The sequence below is a fragment of the Pleurodeles waltl genome, chromosome 6, assembly GCF_031143425.1.
Source record: "Pleurodeles waltl isolate 20211129_DDA chromosome 6, aPleWal1.hap1.20221129, whole genome shotgun sequence".
Taxonomy (NCBI): Eukaryota; Metazoa; Chordata; class Amphibia; order Caudata; family Salamandridae; genus Pleurodeles; species Pleurodeles waltl.
The window spans coordinates 165452970-165470890 of NC_090445.1; positions in this window are offsets into that span (position 1 = coordinate 165452970).

Genomic DNA, 17921 nt, shown 5'->3' on the forward strand with positions numbered 1-17921 from the left:
ATGGGCCCACTTTACAGAAAAAAGAATGAGTGTGGCCTCTGGTTAATTCTTGAGACAAATATTCAAAGTTGATTGTCTTGTTATCATATTTTATTTCCAATATTACTTCTACTTCTTAGAAGAGAAATGTTTCCATAATTCATACATATTGTTTATCTGACATGTGTTTCACTCCCTTGTGGCTGGCAGGCCTGTGGCTTTCTCAAGGCTAAAGAATAGAGAAGGAAACATGCAACGTATGATCAAACAAAAAATCAACATTATATCCATCATAGAGCACTGGAGAAACATCAGAACACCTTCTCTGCCACTTTCACCATGCCTCATGGCCTCCTGGCTATCATGAGAGGCATCTATGTGTCAGCAGCAAAGTATAAAGGTGTCCTATGGGAACCATCCAAAATCCCCCAGCAGGCTCTTTCCCCAAACTGGTCCTCTGGATGCACAAGGGGGCCAGTGCCACTGGCCCTGGAAAGACCCATGCTAGTACCAGAGGTTTGCTGGAGTCAAGAGTCCTTAGTCCATAATTGAAAGGCATCAGGAGGCTTCTCCTTTAAGCTGGACATCCTTTTGTTGTCATCACTCCCAGGTTCTTCCCATGTGCTCCCGTGTGCAAGGATTTTCAAGTGGGGGTGGAAAGTTTTAGGTTCCTTACTACTTCTGTATGTGGCTGTTTCCTAGTGTGGTGGGGACCCCCCTCGGACAGAACTTAGTACATAGAGGAGCATCATGTATTCTCCCCTCCCCAACGGGGTAATTTTACAATAAGAATCCACTTTGCGACATTCCCCCCGCCCCCCAGAAGCTTGGCCCTCCCAGGGGAAAATTCAAGGAATCAGGTGGAGCATCACACTCCATTTCTTTGCTATTGGGATTCTTAAGAAGGCAGATCTTTCAGGCTGCATATTTCTGGCCCCATTAGGCCAACTTTCTTAATCTCAAGCTTGTTTTGCTCTTGGTGGCCAGCCTTAGCCACCAGGGACATTTTATTCAGGCCTCCTGGCCTTAAAATGACATTTTGCATGAAGAATTGGATTTTTATTGCTCCCTGCCCTGGACATGTCATCTGCCTGTGCCCCTGAGGCTCTCTTCTGCCTAAGGGCATCTTCCACGGCCCCTTCACAGTCAGCAAGCAGAACACCCTCTCTGCCACTTTCACCATGCCTCATGGCCCCCTGGTTATCATGCAAGGCATCTGTGTGTCAGCAGCAAAGTCAAGAGCCGTTATACAGGTGTCCTATGGGAACCATCCAAAATCCCCCAGCAGGCTTTTTGCCCAAACCGATCCTCAGGGAGCATAAGAGGGCCAGTGCCACTGGCCCGGGAAAGACCCATGCTGGCCCCAGAGGTTTGCTGGAGTCAAGAGTCCTTAGTCCATATTTACAAGGCATCAGGAGGCTTCTCCTTTAAGCTGAACATCCTTTTGTTGTCATCACTCCCAGGTTCTTCTCATGTGTTGCTCCCGTGTGCAAGGAATTTTAAGCGGGATAGAACGTTTTAGGGTCAGAAATCCCTACTGATACCTAAGATGTCACATCATCCCTCCACCCCGTTCTAACCCTCTTGCACAGCATTTTGGATAAACTGGTAAGAGCTCCTCTGACAGCCATAGGTCCACCCATAGTTGAAACAGCTCTCTGACCCCTTCCCACCAAAACTTTAAAGATTTCCTCCTGCGTTGGCTCCAGAGATCTGAGATCCCTCTTTTGTTCCAGTGGGTCTGGGCTCTTCCATTCCAGGTTCAGTGTGACAACGTAATAAGCAGATGGAGATTTCTTCCCCCACCCCTTGCTTTCTCAGGAAATTAATCAGTCAATGATAATATCCCTTCTGTATGGGGAGGCCTTTTATCCTTTTCTCAGGAGTATAGTAATTAACTTGAACCAGTCGGGGGCACAAAGGTCTCGAATCCTGTAGGGTGTGGTAGGTTAATAGGGGACAGCAGATTCAAACTCAGAGTGCAACTTTCTCCTGATATAAATACTTTGCTGGACTCTGTATGCCTAAGTGGAGCGAAACTGTACCTTAGGCAGATTTTGCCTATATTGTATTCACAGATATTTCAGTAAGTGCTACATGGTTGCACTACGAATGCCCACTCATTATAAGGCATACCCATTCTTGCAAAGTACCTTCTGTGAAAGCTACCTCTAACTGGATACCGGGTTGCGTATGATGGTACTCTCACATGTGCAGTCCCTACATGACGCACATGCATGTGCTCATGTGTTCAAGTGTCACTAACCAGGGCCTGTGACTGTAGCAGCCCAGCAGTGGCCTTATCTTAAAAGACTTCAAGTGCTGAGTGTTAGAAATGGGGTCTCTAGTTGGCAGTAGTTTGCACCCTGTGCAAGTAGGGACCCTCACTCTAGTCAGGGTAAGGGTAAGGGTGCCACATAGCTAATATAACCCCTGCTCACCCCTTTGGTAGCTTCTCACGAGCAGTCAGCCTTATCTCAGAGGCAATGTGTAAAGTATTTGTACACACACATACAGTAACACAGTGAAAACACTAGAAAAGGACTCCACACGGTTTAGAAAAACAGCCAATATATATCTGAGTAAAACAAGACCAAAACAACAAACATCTAACATACACAAGCAAAGATATGAATTTTATGAATTTTCAAAGTGTAAATCTTAGTATAGCACTTAGAAACACAATAGCCCCAACTGGGGCTATCATCACATCTTGACGAGTCATCTCCAACAGTCTGATGGCACTCGCGAGGGAGTGCAGGCCAGACAAGGAGTCGCACAGACCCCAGTTACATTACCTTGGAAAACGGTGAGGAAACAAAGACATTGCATGGAGTCAGGGACGTGTTGCTGGAGCCGGTGCAGCGTTGGCTCCTTACTGCCACCGGGGAGGTGAGGTGTTAGTTTCTTACTACTAGACAAAGAAGGTGAGGCATCGGTTCCTTACGGTTGCAGGGGAGGTGATGTGGCTTTGGCAGCAAAGAGTTGGTTCCTTATGACAAGGTGGGGGGGGTCAATGGATCCAGCAGGTCAAGACGTGAGGCGAAGACTTGTGGTGTTGTGATTACGCCATGGGGTTACAGGTGATGCAGCGGACTTAAAATCTGGTACCACGGACGTTGGTGACACAGCGCCCTGGACTCGCGCTGTGGCAGGGCTTAGAAGTTGCTTCACTGGCATCGGGCCTGTGGCGTTGGTTGCTGCAGTCAACAGGGACCATGGTTCTGGTGCAGGCAGTGACGTGGAGTCAGACAGAGGCGCTGGTTCCAAAGTCGTTCTGGAGGTCGATGCACTTTTTCCATCCTTGGTATACCAGAACTCACTCCCAAGGGCCCAGGAACCGGACTTGGCAACACTTGGCAAGTCAGGACTGGCAGGTGAGGTCTTTGATGTCCTTGAGACTTTTTAACAGGAGACAAGCTCGGTCAAAGCACTTGGAGAAGCTTTGGAAGCAGGATGTAGAAACTCAAGTCCAGTCCTTTCACTCCCAGGACAGAAGTAACAAGCAGCAGTCCAGCACAGCAAAGCAATAGGCAGAGTGTCAGTCCCTCCTACAGCGTCCAGCTCTTCTTCCTGGCAGAATGCCCTCTGTCCATAAGGACTCTATCTCTATGGTGTCAGAGTTCCAGTACTTATATCCATTTCTGTTTTTGAAGTAGCGATGCTTCAAAGAGAAGTCTTTTGCCCTGGGCCCAGACACATTCCAGGGGGTTGGAGACTGTTTTGTGTAAGGACAGGCATAGCCCTATTCATGTGCAAGTGTTAGCTCCTCCCACCACTCTAGCTGAGCCTGGTGATGGGTCATCAGGATATGCAGGGTACACCTCAGTTCCCTTTGTGTGGCTGCCTAGAGTAAATGCCCAAATGTCATCCTGACCCAAACGTGTATTCTACAGACAGGCAGAGGCGCAGAATGGTTAAGCAAGAAAATGCCCAATTTCTATAAGTGTCATTTGCAAACTTACAATTCAAATACCAACTTCACCAAAAGATGTATTTTTAAATTGTGAGTTCCAAGACCCCAAACTCCATATCTTTATCTGCTTCCAATGGGAAATTACACATAAAAGATATTTCAAGGTAATCCCCATGCTACCCTATGGGAGATATAGGCCTTGCAATAGTGAAAAACGAATTTAGCAGTATTTCAGGACACATAAAACACACCAGTACATGTCCTACCTTTCAAATACACTGCACCCTGCCTATGTAGCTGCCTTTGCCCTACTTTAGGGGTGTCTCACGTGTATTAAAAGGAAAGGCTTGGGCCTTGCAAGTGGGTGCATTGTCCAGGTCAACATGGTAGTGTAGAACTTCACACACATAAACACTGCAGTGGCAGGTCTGAGACAGATTTACAAGGTTACTAATGTGTGGTTGGCAGAATCAGTGCTGCAGGTCCACTAGTAGTATTTGACTAACAGGGCCTGGGCACACAGGGTGCACTGTACTAGTGACTTACTAGTAAAACATATGCCAATCATTGATAAACCAATCACCAGTACATCTGAGACAGAGATCACTTGCACTCTAGCACCGGTCAGCAGTGGTATAGTGCCCAGAGTCCTAAAGCGAACACACAGGTCAGCAAAATAGGAGGAAGAAGGCAAAATGCTTGGGGATAACCCTGCAAAAAGGGCCAGGTCCAACAGTGAGAATCACCAAGAGTGAAAATCGAAAAAGAGTCAAAAGTGAAAAATCCTGGAGGATTAAATGGGTGCAACCTATTAAGGTACACTTAATAACCCCGGCATAATGAAGGATGAGCGACATTTTTGGGCATGTGCCATTTTCTGAGTGACATGTCTTAGCATGCTGGAGACATGCTGAATAACTTTAATATTATGGCTTATCAGTGACATATGTCAAATAGCAAATGGATTTATACATTTTAAAAAAGTAGCACAAAAGCCTTTTTTCCCAAAGTGGCTGGGGGAAGCAGGAAGCAACATGGAGGGTTCCGTTTGGGGAAGCAGCATGGAAGCTGCATAGAGAGCTCAGGGAGAAGCACACAGGTGAGAGAGAGCAAGGTACAGCCCAGGGGAGAGAGCAGTACACTGGTGAGAAAGAGCAACATGGAGCAAGTGAAGAAGCACACAGTGAGAGCGAGAGCGAGAGCGAGAGCAACGTGTGGAAAAGTAAAGTGCACAGGCTGGAAAAAACAATGTAGGAGAAGAGAGAGAGAGCAACCTGAGCACAGGTGGATGAGAGAACCAGACAAGGGAGACAGCTGGAGAACGTATGCAGTCTTGTGAAATGCTTAAGGGGAAAGGAAAAGTAGTTCCCAAAAGTGAGCCGAGGAAAGAACTAAGTAAAGAGACTATACTCAGGAGAGAAACAACAAGATGGATGAGACAAGCCATTGAAGAAGAAGCAAGCGAATGAGAGCGATAGTAATGCCAACCAGAGGTAAGCAGTATGCAGACTTTAAGCCCACTGTAAGATCTGGTAAAATGACAATAAGGCTTTTGCAACCACACATCTATGGTAATTGGAAAGCTCAATCTAGAAAGCTTGCTAGTTGATGAACATACCTGGTATTTATTGCTGGTAAGGAGACATTAAAGACAGAGCTTGATGTGCTACACTGCTGCAAATGAATGCTAGGTGAGAAATATCAGCTGATTTCTGGGGCCCAAAAATGTTTTTCACTGAAAATGTGGTATTTTGGCAGAATACCGTTTATGTCATGCAAATTATTATGAACAAAACAACTGCATTTCTGGAAAAAAACTGTAAAGCTGATATTTAAGCAGTAAGTGCCACCAAGTATGTTTATTTTGGTCCCTTACCTGGGGTCACCTCCTGGCAGGTTATTTCATGACTTTTGGACGCTCTGTATTATCAATATTGACAATGTACTGCTATCTGAGACAGGAGCGTGCAAATTAGATGTGACTTGTCTGCTACCTGATTGTGTGACCTTTAAGTAATTGACGAGCATCACTGCTGACTGAAAATGTAAGATTTTCCTGTCTCTACCCTTTAGTGCTTGGTATTTGAGTATACTTTGGTTATTTCAACCTGCAACTTTCAATTAATTTCTCTGGCATAGCATCTGAATGCGAATCTTCTTAGAAGGGGCTAGATGGTAAAATAAGGTCAGGACTGATGCTACAGACATTCTGAAAATACTGTAACACGTCCGGCTTATTACTTCCCAGAAAGGGTTGCCACCATTTCAAGCGAAAAATATAGGCCACTTGTTCATGTTTGAAGAGTCTGCAAACCAAATCGTCTGTATTCATTTGCAACATGAGTTTTCTGTCTGTTTAATTTAAGGATTAGTCAGGAATCGTCAATTCAGCTCGAAAACACACTTTAAAGTCTTTCTATATTTGCTGTTTGAAATATGTACTTATAAGGGGGAGAAATACTGGCTTTAGTTGATTTTCTTAATTTTTGTACTGACGCTGACATTAAAATGCCCATAATGCCGGTAGAAAAAAGGTCAGGTGGCAATTCTAGTTCCCAGCCACCACTGACTGTTACCAGTGTATGGTGCAAGCCAGGATTTAGGTGCACTATAATGGCTTCCAGCTGCCACCATGTCAATTACACTTGGAAAGGAAATGCCGGTGCAACATAAACGTTCCACCATAAACTTTTCCAAAGTTTTTGCACAAGACAGAACAAGAACTTTGGATCTCTGCTCTAGACTTCACTGTGGATTCTTCAGGTGGAAGGTTCTAATAGCATAAAGGGAGGTCGGTGGGTTAAGGTACTACCTGCAGACTTCTGTTTAGGCTTCTGGACACAGATTTCTAAACCTGTAAAATAGCTCAGTGAGTTAAGAGCTTGCTTGGGGGGAAAGGCGAGGAGAAGATGACAGAGAGAGAGAGACAGAGGAAAAGAGACAGAGAAAGTGGTGACTGACCGGGAACAACTGATTTTTCTAGGATAAAAAACTGCCTCCCATGAGAGTTTTGACTTTTAAACTTAAGAGCACCCCGAGTAAATTAACCAAAAGTCTTGTGATAATCCACCGCTCCCAGGAGGTTGCTCAACTGGATGCTGCATTATTTAAATGAACATTCTGCAGATCCTGGGTCTGTGAATCAGCATGTGCAATTTCGGGTCACAGATGCCAGTTATCACGAGGGTAAATCTGACTAATGAGAATGATCCTCTTATGAATCCACCTTTATTTATGACCTTTGCTAAAATAACTGTTAATGAATTTAGGAAAAGGGCAGCTTTAAGGATTTTTGCCTCCAAAGACCAATCGAGCTTTTAACACTGCCCTTACTTGTGGCTTGCAGGAGCTGTCTGGCATCATCCATGTCCTTATAACAAGATCCACATTATACCTGCGGTAAAATACAGATGCCTGAATTAACATCTTCAGCCGTATCCCCCAGTGAGTTAATGAAGATTACGAGTTATTTCCACAGGAATGGGGAATAACATGCCGATCCCGGAACGCAGGGTTCAGTCTGCATACCTTTCCTCCTGCCTGAGGAAATAACAGGCCACAATCTGCAGAGACTTACCCCATGCTTCGAACAGGTGGTAAATGGTGCAGGGAAGGGGCTCTTTTAGTTGGCTTTTGGTGTTTCGAAGAGGTGCTGGGGGCAGCGAGAGGGCAGAGGACTTTTTACTTCAGCAGGGAGGAGATTTTTCTGCACCTCCCCACCCCCTCTGCTATTAGAGATGGGTGCAGCATCTGTTGGCAGGCCCAAAAGCTGGACCTTAGATTCCAGGTCTGTCAGGTCTGGAGTTTGCGAACCTGATAATTCCAGGCCCGGATAAATCGTATACTGTGTTGAGCGCTCCACTGAAGACAATGGAGTAGCTCCTGGCTTATGATGGCTGGTATAAACCTTCTGCTTCAACAATCCAATGTTTGTCTTTGTTCCTCCCTTTTTAATTTAGAACATTCTACTCTTACTGGATGGAATATTCTAATTGCCTGATAGCCCCTTTGCCTCGGTCTATACTGGTTGATAAAGGCCATCTTCCTAGTTATAGGCTGCTTGCAGCAGTGGGTTATAAGGCTAAAATGTGGGCCCTGATGGTAGCAACTTAAGCAACATCCTAGACTTTCCATATGTAATCAACCCAAACCAAGGGTCAATAGAAGGCTGAGTGGGCCCTTCTTCTCACCTGCATGTGACACACACACCCATTTTCTATAGCCAGCCTTTAACCCAAGCAATTATTGAATAGTTCCTAAAGAGTAAAGTACTTCTGGTCACTTTCCATTTTAAATCAACGCATTTCTTTTTTCTAAAAGCAGTACTTTATTCAAGCGGATAAGACGAAACTAAAATATGTCTACGTTTCAGAAAATTGCATTTGTGCCAATCAACCATACAATAACTTCAAAGGATTAAATAAAAGATTTCAAGTTCGATTATAACACTTAAAATAAAGAAACAATTGAAAGTACTGCTGGCAGTAGGTTGATGAAAAAAACACAATGTACTCTGCTGCCGGCTTCAGAAATGTATCGTTTGCCGCTGCGGCAGAAACCTACAGCAGGAAACATATGGAAGCACTTGAGTGTTCTATATGCTTTTATGCGTCCGCAGGGGGTAACTCTCGCTGCGGCGCTGCACGAGCAGAGGCGCTTTCCATGAACAGCTGAGCGCCCTGGCCTCTCTCTAAGTTCCGACTGCAGGCTCCTTATCGCAATACTTAGAAGTAATGAGCCCTCAGCAAAGACCGGGCGAGTTCTGCTTTTGCCGAGCTTTAATCTCATTTTGCATGCATGAACCGCTGAAGGAGAACTGCTTTGAGTCCACTGGGGAATGTCATGTCTGACACTTCAGACCTGCTGAGAGAAATAAAACAGGCGTGTAGGGAGCATACATTCATGCCAACATTTTAGGAGAGGGAAGTGGGAGATTTAAAAAAACTTAATCGGGAGAATGTATTTCTCCTATTGATTTCTAGTGAAGGGGAGGCACTCTCAGGCGGGAGACAGCCAAAATAAAACTAATTTTTGCTGCAAAAACCGCGAGTCTCCGCTGCATGGAGTCTATTGGCATGCATGTGGAGGGGACACCAAGGCTTAAACAAAAACTCAAGCGCTGGCAAAGGCAATAGGTCTTGACTGTGACCATCACCCGACCTTTCTTCTTTCAAAGTGCTTGTTTCCAAAGCTGAACAGCATCATCAAAATAAAATCAAAATTGCCGGCCCAGCATCATAAAGCATGCACATGCATGTGTCATTACCCATGTACATGTGAACGTCATGATGAAGTGGCAGTGATTTTGTATACTTTTAATTTACTGTTCTAAGAGACAGCCATCTTGGTGCTGTAAATTAGAAAATGCTGTGCGAAAGCGTAAAAAACCAGAAAGGATTTGGCTGGCAGCAAATTGGTGCTGTTGGTCTCTCTGAAGAATTAAAAAATAAATAAGCAAAACTACAGAAGAGAAGGGGAGAGCAACACTGAGAGTGCAGGAAGTGGGGATGTGAGGAGGGAGCACACAGGGAAGAAAACACATAAACGCTCATAGACTGCCATGGAGTGATAAAATAAAGAAAAACATAGGGCCTGATTTAGATGCCTGCGGAGGGGAATATTCCAACACAAACCTTTCTGATATCTTACTGATATCCCGTCCGCAGTGTTACGATCCCATTATATCCTATGGGGATTGTAATACAGTGGACGGGATATCCGTCACGTTTGTGACACAGTATTCCATCTGCCAACATCTAAATCAGGCCCATAGTTCTTTGATGTCAGCCACAGCAGACCTCAAGTCATCTAATCACAAGGATGGTAGAGAACTTATGCTCCAAGGCAGGGGTCTGTGACACATCCCCAGGGGGTCCGCAGGCCTGGGCTGGGAGGAAGGCACTTCTCCAGCTTTGGCCTCTGACAAACACATGAGTGCATGTTTTCATATTTATTACTTCCTTTGTTGAGCTGTTTTAAACACACAGCAAAGCTCCTTGAACTGAAAAAATAAAAGTGTCAAGCTAACTCAAGTGATTAATATATCTGCTGGAGAGAGATGGGAGTTTTGAACAGTGGCAGTTTTGACTCAAAGGTAGAGGAGATGGTTAATATGCCTGCTGCAAAGAATGTGTATCATGCAAAGAACAGTATTTTAGGTGCATGGCACAGTGGGTTACTGCTTTTGCCAGCTTCCAGTAATGATTCATTGGGGGTCCTCAGGAGTCAAAAGGTTGGGAACCACTGCTCCAAGGCTAGGACAAATTCAATAAGATGAAGGAAAGACACTGAATAAAAAGCAGGTCAATGGGATAGTCTAGAAAAACAGACACCAGGGCTTCTGCTTGAGGTGGGCAGTCAACTACACCACTAACGTCCATTTGCCAAAATGCAAGTTGTAGTGATAATGAGATCATGTGACCTTTGACCCCCAATGACATCACAGGATTGATTTTTGGTCTGCATGTAGCTTTTCTACAGCTTTCTATTTGTTGCTGACGATACATGGAATGAAATGAAAACTACAGACAATAAACTGGGCTTTAAGGGTTCTGTTAAGTTCCTATTGCTGCCTGTGTGACCCTTGATTTAGGGCAGTACCAGGGCCTCCAAAAGACAAGACATGGATTGTGGCTACCCAGGTGATAGTAGCAGAGCGCCGGTGCCATGGGCCCCAATGCAATCAACGTAAATGAGTCACCAACCCCTAACAAAGTAGTAAATAACACATGTGATTGCAGTGCAGTTGGCTCCTCACGCCCCTGGCCCTCAGTGCACTATGATGAGCTGTGTCCCTGCTAATTGATGTTGAAGTCTCACACTTCAGGGTCTCATACTGAAAAGCCTCTGATATCAAGGTGGGAAACTGCGCTGAGGATGAATCTGACATATTTGTTGCCCCCCAGATCAAGTAAGGGATGGATAACTAACCAGTAATCTTCTAATCTTCATAATTAATATACTCTCTTCCTTATCCCATTCCCTGCTCCGTTAAGAGGATCTAACACTTCAAGAGAGGCACCTCTTTTTGTGAGACTTCTAAAATAACTGAAAAGACCCCACATGCCCATGTGATACTATACAACACTCTTTTCGTGTGGTCAACTTGTACACGTTCAAGCTTTTGCAGAGGTTTATTGAAGAACCATCACCAGAATTAGGTGTGCCACCATTATCTCCTTATCACTTTCCCGATCTCAGCCCATCCTCTATGAGGATCAACTAAAGTGGCGTCTGATCATTTCTGACTCATCCAAATAAACATCTGCACACCAGGCTAATGCAATACCATACCCTTTAATGCATCACCTAGAACATTTTAAGAATCATAAAAACTTACACCTTATTAACAGAGGAGATTACACTAGTACCAAAGGATACTCTGCAACCTGCCAACACCCAGTTTATAATGGGAACCAAATGTGAGTGAAGCTATGTGTATTTATCCTATAAACATCAGAAATAGTAGCATTGCTAGTATTTATCCATGATGTCACCAAGCCTCTGGTACACATTGGAGGTCATTACAACATTGGTGGTAAAAGGCGCTTACCACCGTGCAGAAGACCGCCAATACACCGCCGCTGCCGCGGTATACCGCCACAGCTATTATGACACACATCTCGGAATCCGCCGAAATTCAGACACCCACACAACACCGCCACACCAAAGGTCAGTGATAAACTGGCGGAAACAAATCCTCCACCTCCACGGCAACAGAAACACGCCCATGCTATTACGACCCACGAATCCACGCGGCGGTCATTCAACCGCGGTATACCATTGGCGGTACACACCGCCGCGCTCAAAATACACACACATCTCCAAAACACCGCCACATTGGACAATTCGAAATACACACACCTGATACACATACACACACCACTCCCACACACCCAACACAATATAAAACACACACCCACATCACCCACAAACCCCTACGACTAAAAAGGATTGACGAAGGCCAGAGAGAGAGCACAGCAATTGACAACCCCATCACACAGAGGCACACAACACCATCACCCACACAACATCCACGCACAAAACACCACACACCACTACACTCACCACAACCACATACACCACCCCACACCTCACCCACACAACCCCATGGCACGCCAAAGACACCCCCGCTTCTCCGAGGAGGAGCTCAGGGTCATGGTGGAGGAAATCGTACGGGTAGAGCCACAGCTATTTGGCTCACAGGTACAGCACACATCAATAGCCAGGAAGATGGAGTTATGGCGCATAATAGTGGACAGGGTCAACGCCGTGGGACAGCACCCAAGAAATAGGGAGGACATCAGGAAGAGGTGGAACGACCTACGGGGGAAGGTGCGTTCAACGGTCTCCAGGCACAACATCGCGGTACAGCGGACTGGCGGCAGACCCCCACCTCCTCCCCCACAACTAACAACATGGGAGGAGCAAGTCTTGACCATCTTGCATCGTGAGGGCCTCGGAGGAGTCTGTGGAGGATGGGACACTGGTAAGTCAAATCTTAACTAACATATCCCCCACCCTATCCTGCATACTATCACACACACCCTCCCTCACCCCCTCCCCTATCACTACAACTCCTCACTAAAGTACCCATGACACTAACCACCCATCCCAACACCAAGCCCTGCATGACACAACTAAGCATGGACACCCAGCACTAAAGCATGCCCACTGCACATACCCAGAACACCACCCCAACCATCATCACACAAACCCACACACAGGAATGCTTGCACTGGGGTACACAAACACCCACCCATTGCACACCATTACACACACACATGCAATAATCATGCTCTTATGCCCCTGCAGGAACCCGAAGGACCGTCACCACACCAGAGGGTCCAGACAACACCACTCCACCCCCAGAAGAGGCCCACAGTGACGAGAGCAGCTCTGCCCCACTGGATCTTGATGACCAGCCCGGACCATCGTGGGCCTCAGGACAGTCGGTTCCCCTTGCACAGGCACAGCCCAACACCGACCTTCCACCCTCTGGTAACACCAGCACAGCACCCACCCAGCGGGCCCAAACCTCCCTACCCAGGACAGGTCAATCAGCGGTGTGTCCACCACTACAGGGCACCCAGGGTAATCCACCACCCCAACAACAACAGGGACCTGGGGGCAGTGGTAGTGGACACACGGTCCAGGGGACGGAGGCACAGGAACACAGGGGAACTGGGAGGGCTGCTGTGCGACAGAGGGAGGACAGGCCAAGGAAACCAACTCTCCACGAGGCCCTATCCTCCATCATGGGAGCATACCACCACTCCCAGGAGACGATGGCTACGGTCCTGGACAAGTTGCAGGAGACCCTGCGCCTGCAGGAGGAGCAGTATTTGGGGTTCAGGGAGGAGCTCAGGACCATCAGCTCCGCCCTGGGCACCATCGTAGGGGTGCTGAAGGACATACAGCAGACCTTGAGGGACACCGTGGCACTCCAAGGGGCCCCTGACACTAGCCAGGACGATGAAGTTCCCACCATCTCCGCCGGCGCTAGTGGACAGGACGCCCCGCCACAGGACCACCACACCAGCACCCCACCCCTGCAGATGGACAACCACCACGCAAGCGGTCCCTGAGATCCAGGAACAGGACAGAGCAAGATGGCAAGACCCCCGCCAGGAAATGAGACCACCCTGTTTGTCCTCCCACAGTCCCACCTTGTTACCCTGTCCATACTTAAACTGCCCCAGCTCCACTTCCTATGCCCAGATGGGCAGTGCACCTGTGAGACTAATAGACTGGACTCTGCCATGGACATTCCTCCACCATCACCCCTCACCATTTTACAACCCCCCTCCATATTTTGAGCACTTAAATAAACACCCTTGAAACACAAAACAATCTGAAGTCAGTCTATGATTTGGTAATTTGTATTATCAATGACAGTGTAATAATGGCTTTGCCATTGTAAGGCTAACATACCTATGTCACACATCACAAGCCCTTGAAGGATGCAAGCAGTTGACACGTAGGTAACCACACCTGTGAAACCGTAATGAAAGGGTACAACTCAGTGAACAAATAGTGATTTAAATCGAGGAACAGGATAGAGGTAGACGTGTGAAAGTTAATGTAATGTTAAACCAGAAAATGTTCTCACCTGTGTCTCACTGGAAATATTGCTGTATGACTGACTCCCTGTTGTCGTTGTCTTCTTCCTCAGCGTCATCCTCATCACTGTCCACAGGCTCCACAGCTGCTACAACACCGTCATCTGGATCATCCTCCTGCAGAAAAGGCACCTGGCGTCGCAAAGCCAAATTATGGAGCATGGAGCAGGCGATGATGATGTCACACACCTTCTTCGGTGAGTAGAATAGAGATCCACCTGTCATATGGAGGCACCTGAACCTGGCCTTCAGGAGGCCGAAGGTGCGTTCGATCACACTCCTAGTCCGCCCATGGGCCTCATTGTACCGTTCCTCTGCCCTGGTCCTGGGATTCCTCACTGGGGTCAATAGCCAGGAAAGGTTGGGGTAACCAGAGTCCCCCAATAGCCATACACGGTGCCTCTGGAGTTGACCCATCATATCAGGGATGCTGCTATTCCGCAGGATGTAGGCGTCATGCACTGAGCCAGGGAACATAGCATTTACCTGCGAGATGTACTGGTCTGCCAAACAGACCATCTGTACATTCATAGAATGATAACTCTTCCTGTTCCTGTACACCTATTCACTCCTGTGGGGGGGACCAGAGCTACATGGGTCCCATCAATGGCACCTATGACGTTGGGGATATGTCCAAGGGAATAGAAGTCACCTTTAACTGTAGGCAAATCTGCCACCTCAGGGAAAATGATGTATCTCCTTATGTGTTTCAGCAGGGCAGACAACACTCTGGACAAGACGTTGGAAAACATAGGCTGGGACATCCCTGATGCCATGGCCACTGTAGTCTGAAAAGACCCACTTGCAAGGAAATGGAGCACTGACAGCACCTGCACGTCAGGGGGGATTCCAGTCGGATGGCGGATAGATGACATCAGGTCTTGCTCCAACTGGGTACATAGTTCCTGGATTGTGGCACGGTCAAACCGGTAGGTGACGATGACATGTCTCCATTGTCAACAGGTCCACCAGTGGTCGGTACACCGGAGGACTCCGCCATCTTCTCATATGTCCCAGCTGACGGTGTCTATGAAGGACAACACTGTTACACACAAGACTAACCAGACACTAAACCCTTCCTGTATGTGTGTTTAGTGTAGGCCTAGGTATGTGTGACGCAGTAGTAAATGAAGCCATGTGGGCCCCTGAAATGGCGGCTGCCTGACCTCTAAACTGGGACAATGGGATTGTGGGGTAACAGTGCTGGCGTTGTACACCGTCGCGGGAGGCGGTCGTAGACCGCAGCGCAATGCTGCATTGGTTAACATTGCACCCTATGGGTCCCAGGAGCCAATGAACAGGTGCGCTGACGGTGATGATGCGCACCGCCGCGGACGTCACCGCCGTGGACGTCACCGCCATTTTCTATCTGTTCAATCACTACATACCTGACCTTCGACAGGAGAGGACCTACACTGCAAGTGCTGCTGTGACCTCGGTCTGGAAGCGACGATGGCTGCTGTGTCTGGGGAAAGGGCCCCTGCCTTCCCTGCTCAGGAGTTGGAGAAACTTGTGGATGGGGTCCTCCCCCAGTACACACTACTCTACGGTCCTCCAGACCAACAGGTTAGTACACAGGGAGCACGTTGGTTGGGCCAGGCCTGGGTGGAGAGGGCTGGGTGGAAGAGGGAAGGGGGCAGAGTTCATAGAACATTAATGCATGGGAATGAATGGGCCACATGGCCAGAGTAGGGAGGGGGCCACTCACATTGATGGTGCAGTTGTTAATGACTGTTCCTCTTTCCCTTGTGCATGTCATGTAGGTCAGCGCCCACCAGAAGAGGGACATCTGGCGTGCCATCGCCAAGGAGGTCCGGACCCTGGGGGCCCACCAGAGACGGGGCACCCACTGCCGGAAGAGATGGGAGGACATTCGCCGCTGCAGCAAGAAGACGGCGGAGGCTCAGCTGGGGATGGCCTCCCAACGTGGGAGGGGTGCCCGTCGCACCATGACCCCCCTGATGTTCAGGATCCTGGCGGTGGCCTACCCGGAGTTGGATGGGCACTTGAGGACATCACAGCAGACACAAGGGGGTGAGTATAACCTCATTCTGCAGACTTTGCGTGCAGTGGAGGGGTCTGGGTGGGGGAGGTGGGCTGTGGGTGTCCCTAGGCCAGGGCGAGTTAGGTAGGCAAGGCCCGTCCGTAATGTAGGCCATGTGGCACTCTACCCCACCTCTGCAGAGTGGCAAGTCGAGATATAGTAACCCCTGTGGCATCCATGTGCACAGATGTCCACCATTGCCATGTAGGCCATATCCCAGAAATTGCGTGTGCAGAGTGCAGGAGCACGGCATAGTGCAGGGGGCTGCTGCGTCTGTCTTGTCCGCCAACGGTAGCGGAATGTCATGCACTAAAACGCTCTTTCTTCTGTCTCCCCCACCCTTTTCCTGCTCTCGCTGTCCTTTTGTACAACAGCATCAACAGGCGGAGGTACAGTGGCACTGGAGCACGAGGGAGCTGCATCCCACATGGCCATGGAGGGCCACACCACGGACTCTGAATGCACCAGTGGGACGGAGGGCGAGGGGAGCTTCACGTCGGCCACCGGATCACCAAGCAGCGACACGGACTCGTCCGCCGATGGGGGCTCCCTTGTGGTGGCGGCACCATCTGTGCACCCCACCTCTACAGGTACAGCCGCCACCTCCCCTACCAGCACCGCCCTCCCAGCAGCCCCTCAGCATTCGCCCGTGCCCGCTCACCCAGGAGGGTGGGCATCACCTTCGCTCCAGGCACCTCAGGCCCTGCCCCAGTCACCCCTGCTGCCCTCAGTGAGGAGGACATTGACCTCCTCAGGTCACTCACTGTTGGGCAGTCTACCATTGTGAATGCCATCCAGGGTGTAGAAGAGAGTTGCAACACTGTAATGCATTCCTGGAGGGCATTCATTCTGGTCAGGCTGTCCTTCAGCGAACCCTGCAATCTCTGGCCTCAGCACTGATGGCAACCATTGTCCCTGTGTCTAGCCTCCCGCCTCCAACTTCCTCCACCCAGACCCAATCCCCTGTACCCCAGCCCATCCCAAACACACCTACAGACCAGCATGCACACAAGTCAACACCCAAAAGTAGCTCAAGCAAACATAGGCACCACACATCCCACAGGCACTCACACAAGCATCACACCCATACAGACACAGCAACATCCACTGCCTCCACTGTGTCCCCCTCCTCCTCTTCTCCCTCCTCCCTCCCAGTCTCGTCTACACACACACCTGCATGCACCACATCTACAGCCACCAGGAATCGCACCAGGACACCCAGCACCACAAGCCGCTCACCTGCACTCACCACCTCCACTGGCATTTACACGTCCCCTGTGTCCTCTCCCAGTGTGTCTGTGACGCCCCCTCCCAAAGTACACAAACGCCGGCAATCACTCACCCAACATCCATCCACCTCACGACAGCCTCCAGTACCTGCACCTGCACCCAAAACACCTAAAGTGACACCTCCTACAACCACCTCCTCGTCCTCCACTCCCAGACCCCCTTCAGCTACCCATCCCAGTGTTCGTCAGAAACTGTCACTCTGTAAAATTGACCTTTTTGTCCCCACCCCCCCTCCTATTCATCAGTACTGTCGTAGCGCCTCAGCCAAAAAGCCTCCAATACCAGTGGTGCCTGTTCAAGGCTTGTGGAGTGCACCGGCCATTAGGGCAGGCAGTAGGACCCTGAGCCAAAGCACTGGCAGCACACCCCCTGTAAAGGATCTAAAATTGGAGAGTGGACAACGGGACCGTGTTAAGACTCCTGGTGGGACAACAACTCACATGGGTTCCAAGAGGATTGGAGAGTCAGCTGTGACTCCACCAAAGGTGGGGAAGGGCCAGAGGAAGTCTCCCCAGCCTGTTGTGAGTGTCACGGCAGAGAAGTGCGCCATCATTTCCAGCGGTCGAGACAC